Here is an 11,487-nt window from a genome sequence, read left to right as displayed (position 1 = left end):
AGAATATAGGTGTACAAAAGTAATATAATATAAGACTACCAATATCCTAACTGCGTCAATCGCCCTTTCCATTTGTTGGACATCCCACCTTCTCCCACCTGCACTGCCTTTTCACTTGAACATCTGAAACAATATGTAAAAGGGCTTTACTAACGAGTAACGACCTTTGCTTCAATTACAATTGTAATGTTAGGCATTCATTGAGGGGTCCTGCTTAGGGCATTATACTCGTGCAGTGTTATTGTTTATACAATAAAAGCACAAGTATCTTTAAACAAACCATTACCATCATTTCAAAGTACAATACTTACTAGTGTCTAAATTGTAACAAGATTGCTACTTACCTCTCTCTTAATTATCAAAATTCCCACTGTCGTGCACCGATGTACAAACTTTCATTCACACAAAAGCAAGTCGGCGGACTACAGCACCTGATACTTGAACGTTACTGCTGATACCTTCCTTACACAATATTTTCGTTATTCTTGGCGTGTTTCGCCCATTGCCACCACGCGGCAGCACCTACTTACGGAAACAGGAAGGGGGTCGGTATTAGGGAGTCGGGTCCAGGTTTGGTTATTTTCCTCTACTATTTCTTGAACATAAAGTATTATTTTATTCACTTTATTCAGTGTTAATTTGTACACGTCGATATAATAACAAAATAGTGTTTCAGACGTCTGATAATGTGACAGATCCATTCAACTTCCCTTGGTTTCTAGACAGGAGAGAGAAATAGCTCTCATATGGAGCACACGTTCACTCCTTCGAGGCTTGTAATGCAGGCTGGCCAACGTTCGCAGCAGTCTGTGTCATCCCTGCACTGAAACGAAAGATAATATAGATGTTTTGCGTAGTTACCTTCAGATAATAATGGCTTTCTCAATCATATCAATTCGCTGTTTATACTGGGTGTTACTATGGGATGTAAGCGCACAAGAATCCAAAACCAACATCACTTCCATGTAGCGATTTGTTCCCAAAATGAAGGTCTACCTAAAAATTACTATATATTTCACACATCATTTCATTTCAGTCAGAGTAATTTAGGTTATGTTCATCGTTATGAGGGTGTTGAAGGAACATGATAATTTCAAACTGAAGCAGTGTTTCTTTTTTTAGGGGGTATAAGTGTTATGGGGAAAATATGTCTCCTTTGCGCCCTCCTGAGAAAATATCCTGTGGGCGTCCATGCTCTTCATATTTCTGCCTCTTTTGGCTAATCGTGACGAGTTTTGTGTTGCGTCGCCAGAAATTTTTGTGGGGGGGGGGGGTCGAGCAAATGATAACAGTTGAATAGTAGATAAATAATAGGTATTACTACCACGGTTATACACGATATTATACAATAATAAATATTATAAACTAACAAAGTAAATTTCGAAATAATTATAATAATAATAATTATTATTATTTAAATGGAGATACTCGATCCACCAAAAGAGTGAATACCAGCACAACTATTTTCCATTATTTATTTTGCATTTTATACAGTTAGTATCTGAATGCATATTGATATTAACCTTTGCACGTCTCGTTCAAGAAAAGGCCTTAAATGTTAGGGAGATTATTTCTTTTATAAAGTGTGCTGTGTGATCTTTCACCTATACATAACTGTTATTATTAGAATGTTGAAAACTGTGGAACCATTTGTTCTTTGAATGATATGGTAGAATATAACCTTGTTGTTTTATTCTTCACTCAATGTTTTCCATCCAATGCATTTTTATTTTGATTATTCTGTTTGAGTACTAACTAAATTAACTTTATTTCTGATCTTAACAATAAGAGTAACAAACTTGGGGCTTTGTTGTATCTTTAAATAAAAAATGTCAATTTCCAAGGGGGGGGTTCACCGACCCGTTTGACTCCGCTCTCGACTCCCATATTGCCGATGTCAGCCGAACCGTTTTCGAAATTTCTCCCCCTCTAGAAAAACGAAATTCTGAAAAATTATATCTCCTTAGAATTCCATTCAGTAGTGTAAAATACTATATTATAAAATCGAGAAAGTACGAGGTATTTTGACTGAATAGAAATACTTAAAACTAGGGCAAAATGTCTATAAAATCTTATTGCTACTGTGTATAACCTACGATTTTTGTAAAAAAAACTCCCGAGAAAGTACGACCCCCCTCAGATTGATGTGGCTACACCTGAATCTGCTAAATTGTTGTTTATATACTTGTTAAAAATATGGCTGATATGATATTTGTTTTGGCTATACTTAAAACTAAGCCAAGATGCTCATATGAGCCACACCCACTCACACACACCCACTCACACGCACACCCACACATACACATACAAGTCTACTTCTAGTCTACTTCTATTGCATCATGTTGTGCAACAAATTATTATTCAATACTATCCAACAAAATTATTAGGCATGTGATTGGTTGGTTATGATGTAATGGGTGTCTTCTGATTGGCTCACTGTTTCAGATGCGGTCTGCGCTTAGGCTATTTAAAGAGTTCTTGCATTACAGATCAGTTAATATTGTGAGAATAGTTGAAGAGTATAGAGGTGTTGTTCCAGTGCTCCTTATATTATAGCTCTGTTTGGTTTGATATACCGAGTTTCTTATTATTTATATTAAACATATTTCTGGTATACTGAACAAGAATCTTATATTTTGTATAAAAGAGTATGATATTTTATACATCCACCTTGTATTTGTTGTAATCTATTCATATTTAGAGTCTGGCTTGCAGCTGATGCAGTCTGTCCCAGCTTGTTATACATAATCAATACCGGCATTAGGTCATTGCCTTACATGCGCATCACGACATGGTGTAGTAGGTCAGTGATTCTGTAGGTCAGTGCTTCTGTAGATCAATACTTATTCTACCTTCGTGCAGGTATGCTTATAGTTTTACAATTTGTCATAGTTTTATTAAGTATAAAATTTTGATTTGAATCCCAAGAAATCTGATATAATAAACCAACTTCAAAAACTAATAATATTAACATACTAAATATATACAATAAATATACAAAGTACACTGCTAAACACAATTAATATTTTATATTAAGTATAGAGTTTTAATTTAATCTCCAGAAAAATCTTATATAATAGACCAATAATAAAAAAATATTAACATATAAAATATATAAAGCATATTATTAAACACAATTAATATTTTATATTAAGTAAAAAGTTTTAATTTGAACCCCAAGAAATCTTATATAATAAATTAATAATAATAAAAATGCCAAAACAGAAATATTGTAATCAATGCAATAAAAATATATCTAGCTCTAATTGGGCTAGGCACCAAAAGAATTGTGATCCAGAAAAATATAGAACTCTTACAAAAATATGCCCAAAATGCCATAGAAAATATAATATGGAATATTTCATATATAAACATAAAAATACTTGTTATGTACAGTCTTCTACTTTATCACAACCATCTACATCTTCATCTGGTCTAAAAAGAAAACTTGAAACACCTGTTAATCATAAACCAGCAAAGCAGCTCTGCAATGCACCTATCCAAAGCAGTTTTAATAACCAACTAAAGGATTACCGTTTTGTATCAGAGTCAAAATGTGATATTAAGAATTTTTTGAACAATATAAATCCTGATATACAAGCTATTCTAAATGTACAAAATGGCTCTTATAAACCATCTTTCAAATTATTTACACAATATAAGAAATTAAATGGCACAAAATTTACACAGCCTCACATAACAGAAACTGTAGCTATATATTCAAATACAAATTTAGATAAAATACTAAGCAGGTTGATAGAGAATTAATTATTAAACACTCTGAGTTTGCTGCTAAAGAATCAGGATGGAGTCTATGTGAAACTCCACACAAGTTATATATTAATATTTCTAAATTTAGCCCATTACAAGGTTCTACATATCTGCCATTACCTACCAATATTAAAAACAAAAAAGCCGTGGTTAACATAGAAAATAATGATGAGAAATGCTTTTTGTGGTGTATTTTAGCTGCTTTGTTTCCAGTTTTAAATAATCCAAAGAGAATAAGTTATTATAAACAACATGAACATGATTTTGATGATGCTATGGAGGGCTTAGAATATCCAATGTATGTTCAAAATATTGATAAATTTGAAAAAAAAAGGCCAGAGATATCAATGGTAAACCATTATCTATTAATGTATTTATTTGTTATACTGGTGCTGGGAATTGCTTGATAGAACCTCTCAGAATTTGTACACTTAATGATGATTCTCATGTTACGATTGATTTGCTTTTAATTGAAGGAGATGACACATATCATTACACTTTGATACGCAGTCTTGAAGCTTTAGTCAGAAAACAAATAAATAAATTTAATACAATATTTAAGTTGTGCCGAAGATGTTTAACTGTATTTAATGGTCAAAAAATAGTAAATGGGGTTCGTGAAAAAAATGCAGAAATTTCTAAAAACAAGTTAGTTGAACATTTAAAATACTGTGGCAACCATAAACCTGTTCATATGGTTATGCATAATCCAAATGAAAATGTAAAATTTAAAAAGTTTGAAGCCTTGTTGGAACACCCAGCATATATAGTCTGTGATTTTGAATCAAACCTCAAACCCCTTGCATTCTGCAGCCCAGATCCTGATGAATCTTCAAGTACATCATACCAGCTACATGAACCTTCTAGTTTTTATTATGTTGTTGTACAGAATGGTGTTGTTAGTAAAGAATATTTATACATGGAACCAAATGCCATCAAAGAATTTGCACATAGAATAGAAAATGAGTGCCATTACATAGCATCTAATATCTTATTAAAATCAAAACCTATGATGCCTTTAACAAAAAATCAGATTGAAAATTTCAACAATGCAGAAAAATGCCCGGTATGTGATTTTAAATTTTCAGATACAAATATCAAGGTGAAACACCATTCCCATACAGATGGTAAATTCAAAATGGCTCTGTGTAATAGCTGTAATATTAAGATCCAGAGACCAAAATTTGTCCCAATATTTTGTCACGGGGCATCCAATTATGATTTTCATCATCTGATCAGGTACAAGGGGTTTGACAAGCAGAATTTAAATATTTTAGCAGAAAATCATGAAAAATATATAGCTATTAGCAAGATAATTAAAGTTAATGGTGTTCCTATTCACTTAAGATTTCTTGATTCATACAGAAGTTTGTCGGCTAGCTTGGCTACTCTAGCCAGTCAATTATCTGATGATCAATTTAAAATTACATGTGCCAAGTTTCCAAATCAGGACTTCAAATTAATTAGGCGAAAAGGTGTATACCCATATGACTATGTTACAGATTTTTCTAAATTTGATGAGTGTACTCTGCCACCACAACAAGAGTTCTACAGTAAACTCAGGGCATCCGGAATCACTGATGAAGATTATCACCATGCTCAGTTGATGTGGACCAATTTAAAATGCCGGACACTTGGTGATTATCATAAGGCATACTTAAAACTTGATGTGACTCTCTTAGCCGATATACTTCAGGCATTTAGAAAATCTTCCATGAAAAATTATAAACTGGATCCAATCTATTTCTACAGTGCTCCAGGCATAGCATGGTCTGCTATGTTTTTGAACACTAAAATGCAATTGGATCTGATTCAGGATCAGGACATGTATCTGTTTATGGAACAATGTATACGAGGAGGCATGGTACAATGCTCTCAAAGATATGCTAGAGCCAACAACAAATATATTCCTGATTATAATCCATCACGGCCATCAAACTATATACTTTATGTGGATGCCAACAGCCTGTATGGTCATGCTATGATGGATAAGCTGCCATATGCAGGGCTTGAGTGGGTTGAAAATTTTAGTATTGAAAATCTTCAGGACTTTGATGACAGTCACTATGGTGTATTCTTAGAGGTTGATCTGACAATTCCTGATGATTTACACAACAAGTTTTCTGATCTGCCCCCAATTCCTGATGTTGAGTGTTCACCTGGCTCTAAACAGAAAAAGCTAATGATGACTCTGGATCCAAAACAGGGTTATGTCATATATTACAAAAACCTCCAGTTCCTGATGCATCACGGTGTTCAAGTAACCAATGTTGGCAAAGTCTTGAGGTTTAGGCACTCAAGATGGTTGAAGCCATATATTGATACGAACACCGAGCTTCGAACATCTGCAGTAAGCCAATTTGATAAAACTTTGTTTAAATTGATGGTCAATTCAGTGTATGGCAAAACCATAGAAAATGTCAGAAAACATACTGATGTTAAATTAGTTACTGACCCCAGCCGGAGCAAAAAATTGGTGGCAAATCCTAATTTTAATTATAGAAGAATTTATGATGAAAATATGACACTCTTTAATATGAAAAAAACAAAGATTAAGTTTGATAAACCTATTTATGTAGGGGCTGTGATATTAGAATTGGCCAAATTACACATGCTAAAGCTCTATTATGATGTGCTGAAGCCTTTTTATGGTGATCGTGTAAAACTGATGTACATGGACACAGATAGCTTTATCCTTGATATTCAAACAAAAGATGTTTATCAAGATATATCACAGCCTGAATTGCTTAAATATTTTGATACTAGTGAACATACAAAAATTCAACACCACAACAAAAAGGTGCCTGGCAAGTTAAAAGATGAGACACTTGGTGATGCTATTGTGGCATTTGCTGGGTTAAGAGCTAAAATGTATAGTTTTGAAACATGTAGTGGTGTTGTTGCCAAAAAAGCCAAGGGCATTGGTAGAATAATTGTGGACAAAGAGCTCCAATTTAAAGATTATAAAAATTGCCTCAAATCACAGAGTTTAATTAGAACATCAGAATGCAGAATTCAGAGTGTGGATCACTTGTTGACTACAAATGTTGTAAGAAAAGTGGCTCTGGACCCACATGACGATAAGAGATGCATTTTATCATGTGGCATACATACTCTACCATGGGGTCATTGTGCCTTGAGAAGTGGCAAACAATGCCTAATCACAGAGCATGATTTGAAATAAATAAACATGTCCATGAACTTATTTGGATTCAAAAAACAAGCTATTATGGACCTGCCAACACCAGCACCCTCTCCTGATATTCAATCTATAATATCTAAACTAAGTGGTTTGTTAATTATTCATCTGAACAACATACTTACAGATGTTGATGATAAAACAGGTAAAACATTGTACATATTTAACAATAACTTAAACCACTACCAATTACCTGTAGGTGGTCAATTACAATTTATTACAACCCCCGAGGGCGATGTTAAGGTTTCAATAGGCAGAAATATTTACAGAATTAAGTACTCGGACATGGTTTCTGGTACTGTATATACTGTCTCTGCCGGTGACTGTTTATATATTGAGGTCCCGGGATATTATGGCAAGCTTATACCTTTTTTTATAGAATTAAGAATTAGATATTCTATAATAAATAACCACTAAAGCAAAAACAAAAATGCCTAATGATATATTTGGCCATACAAGGCATGAAGATCACAGTGATGAGATTCTGATGCTTGATGTCAGAGTCAAAAAATTAAGAAGTGATTTACAAGCTTTACAAACCACACTCAATGCCAGTCTTCAACTAGAAATTACCAATTTACAATCACAATGCATGGACCCTCTTATTAAAATTGATTCAGAACTCAAATTGCTGCTTCAAAAATATACTGACTTGGCTACATTAGATAATTTTCAAAGTTTAGAGGAGGCCATAGCAGCTCTTCAAGCCAAATTAAAGACTCAGGCTACCAACTCTGAGCAATTGAAACAACAATTAGAAGAACAGATTAATAATGTCCAGACACAGCTCCAAACAATTGTCAAAAGCATAAAGTCACAAGAAGATTTTGATCTAGTAATTTCCAATCTAAAAGAACGGATTCAATCACTACAGATTCCTAATCTGGACCCCTTGAACAATGCCGTAGCCGAGGTTAAAGAAAAAATTGAGACATTTGAGAATTTTATGAACAACCAACTATCTTCTGATGCTCTGAGTGATATAACTCGAAGTGTTGCCAACATCAAGCTGCAACTTGAGACATACGAAGATTTTGGAAAAATTCTGAGTACCATAAGCCATCTTGAGGGTACCATAGCAGCAGTACAAAGTGATCTGACAAATGTACAAGAAACTCTAGAATCCCGCTTACCTGGTATTGTAGACACTCTTGTCAGTATCCAGCAACAGATCACCAAACTTGAAAACCTCAACACTGAATCTGAGCTATCTCATTTTCATCATTTGATCGATGATATCCAAAGAAAACTAAAATTTTACAACAATCAACACCTACTCAGGCAGACATAACCCTGCTTCAAGATGCTATGCGTAGTGTGGCTGATGCTTCTGAATTAAATGCTGTGAAATTGGCCCTGGAGTCTTTGCAGAATACTGTAGCCAATCTGCCTACATCACAGGAACTTAAAAATATTAAGAGAGCAGTGAATCGCATATTGAAATCTGAAGATATCAAGAATATCCAGACAGAGATCAAACAGCTTACTCAGACAGTGGCCACTCTTCCAACTAATCAACATATTAATGAACTTTATGCTCTGTTTGAGGATATTAGAAAACAAGTCCATGATCTTACAACCCAAAATTCTAAATTGGCTGTTGTTGAAAATCTACAGCAAATTGTAGCCAACATCAAGCAACAGCTAGAGACCATGGAATCCAACCAAACAAATGCTCTGTCTGTTTTTACCACGCAGCTTCAAGAGATTGTACAACAATACAAGAAACTTGCTGTGGACATAAGAATCAAACCAGACCACGATGAGATTGTTAGAACTATCAATGAGCATCTTGAATCTGTAATGAGTAGATAGCTTACAGCAGAAAAAGAAATAACTGGCCTAATTGAGAATCCTAAGCATACAGTAATCCTTGAATTGTACAGTATCCCCAACAAAGAATATGATTCACCATTTACACTTGGTGGTAAAATATATATGCTGTCCCCTGCACAATTTTATTACCAGTTTTTTTGTTGGGGGTACACTCAGACCAATCAAGATCAAATATTGGTTACAACCACAGGCTCACCACTATCCTACTTTATCAATAACCAATGCTGACAACAAACCAAAGGTCACCAGTGTAGAGTTAGAGGATTTTACAGACCCCAATACATTAGAGACAGCTTATGCTGAAGATGATGATTCTCTTGAATTTAATATACAAATAGGAGACAAACTATATTTAGAAAACCCTGTAGTATCAGCTGCTGAACACCCTATAGTTGCAATATTCTTGTCTACATACTATGTCTAAACAACTATTGTTGATGAATTACACAGACCAGACAGACATAACTATAAGCGACTGCCAGTAGTCACAAAAGGCATAGATGATTTATGCCAGTCTGACTTGGTTGAGATGGCAAGTGGACAGCTAAAAAACTAATACAAGATCAACAAAGGCTACAAGTATCTACTCACTGCCATAGACACATTTTCAAAATATGGCTGGGATGTGGCGCTCAAATCCAAGACTGGAAAATGTGTTACAGAAGCCTTCAGGACAATTATTAATCAGAGTGGAAGATCACCGCGCTATCTACAAACAGATAATGGCAAATAATTCTATAATTTGGTGTTCCAACAATTTATTAAAAGCCAGTCAATAAAACATTACTCGAGTTACAGTGATCTCAAGGCCTCTATTGTAGAAAGATTCAACAGAACTCTAAAAAATCATATGTATAAACAATTTACACTTCAAGGTAATTATAAATGGCTTACTATCCTACCAGAACTTCTAGATCGATATAACAACTCGATCCACACCACAATCAACATGAGGCCCTCTGAGGTAACTTCATCTGATGAGCAACAATTGATCAGCACTGTTTACTATCCTAGATATCAGCCAACAACCAAAATAGCTAAATATAAGGTTGGTGATCAAGTAAGAATCAGTAAATATAAGCACATATTCAAAAGAGGCTTTACCAGAAACTGGAGCACAGAATTATTTACAGTGGTTCAAGTTAAACCTGGGACCCGTAACACATATATAATAAAAGACCATCGAGGAGAAATTCTCAAAGGCCGATTCTATGAAGAAGAACTCAGCAAAACTAAACAGCCCAACACATATCTTATAGAAAAAGTCATCCGCAGAAAAGGCAACAAGATACTGGTCAAATGGCTAGGTCTCCCAGAACACAGCTGGATCGCGGCAGACAAAGTGATACTATGAACATCTGGGATGTTATAAAAAGACTACCAGAGCCTGACCAGCAGACTAAGAGAAATGACAAGCTGCTGCCTGATAATATCAGATGTCTTATTGTTGGGCCATCGGCTTGTGGTAAAACTACACTAATGATTGATAATTTTTTATTGGCACCCAACTGGTTAGACTGGAAAAACAGGCACTTGTATGTCTTCTCTAAGAGCTTAGAACAATTAAAATATCAGCAGCTGATTATGCTATATGATGGACTGGATATGGCCACTTTGAATCAGATGTTAAGCCACTTGATGAATGTCTCGATAACTCTGTTGTTGTGTTTGATGATATTATACTGGATAACCGAAACAAGGTTAGACATTTTTTTACACAGGGGCGACAGAAAAACAGAGATTGCTTATACCTGGCACAGACTTTTTCAAAAATACCAAAACAGCTGATAAGAGACAACAGCAATTTTATATGTGTGTTTCATCAAGACCATACTAACCTCAAACACATACATGATGAATATGTAGGTGGGGACTTGAGCTACAATGATTTTTCTAAGTTTTGCAGTAGGTGCTGGAACCAGGACAGCTATGGGTTTGTCACAATTGATATGACAAGGAAACCCAATATAGAAATAAAATCAACAATTTTCTAGATATTAAAACATATATAAATAACCATGAAAGACCAATCGTTGATGATCTTAAATTAAGAGACTATCTTGTAAAAAGATTTAAGGAATGGAAATCAGAGAACCGAGGTATTTATGAACAACACAAGCGCACAGAACAGCCTATTATTGATGCTATTAGTGAACTAGGTAAAAATATCAAAACTGTTACAGAGCAGAATCAAAATTTGATCACAGAGCTTGTACCAGTAGCTGCTAGGAACATATTAGATTATCCAATCACCCCACCTAGTCCTGTTCCTCCTCGAAGAATTGAAGCTAGTCAAGATCCTATTGAATTGGGTCTTCTTGCTCAAAAATATTTAAGCACACCTAAAGACAACAAAGATGAGGTTTTTGGTTTATATGCTGACACAGAGCTTGATGGTAGCATCATACATAGAATTGGCAATTTTAGAGTAACATTTATGGGAGATGATCTGATTGTATATTCAGAATCTCATCTTGGAGAAAGAGGTGCTTTTGTTAAGTATCCTGGCACACCTGGATTGTGGGAACTGATGACTCGGAAAAGACCTGGCAGCTATACAGATCAAGACTATGAGCACTACAAAGAAATATTAATAAAATCAGATGCTCTATACCAGAACAATGATCCCACACAAAAAAGAGTCAAGTCTAGCAGTGGAGCAAAATACAACAACTTAATCA

Source organism: Lepisma saccharinum, chromosome 27 (genome assembly GCF_977018435.1).
Source record: "Lepisma saccharinum chromosome 27, izLepSacc3.1, whole genome shotgun sequence".
NCBI lineage: Eukaryota > Metazoa > Arthropoda > Insecta > Zygentoma > Lepismatidae > Lepisma > Lepisma saccharinum.
Note: the sequence above shows the minus strand (reverse complement) of the source record.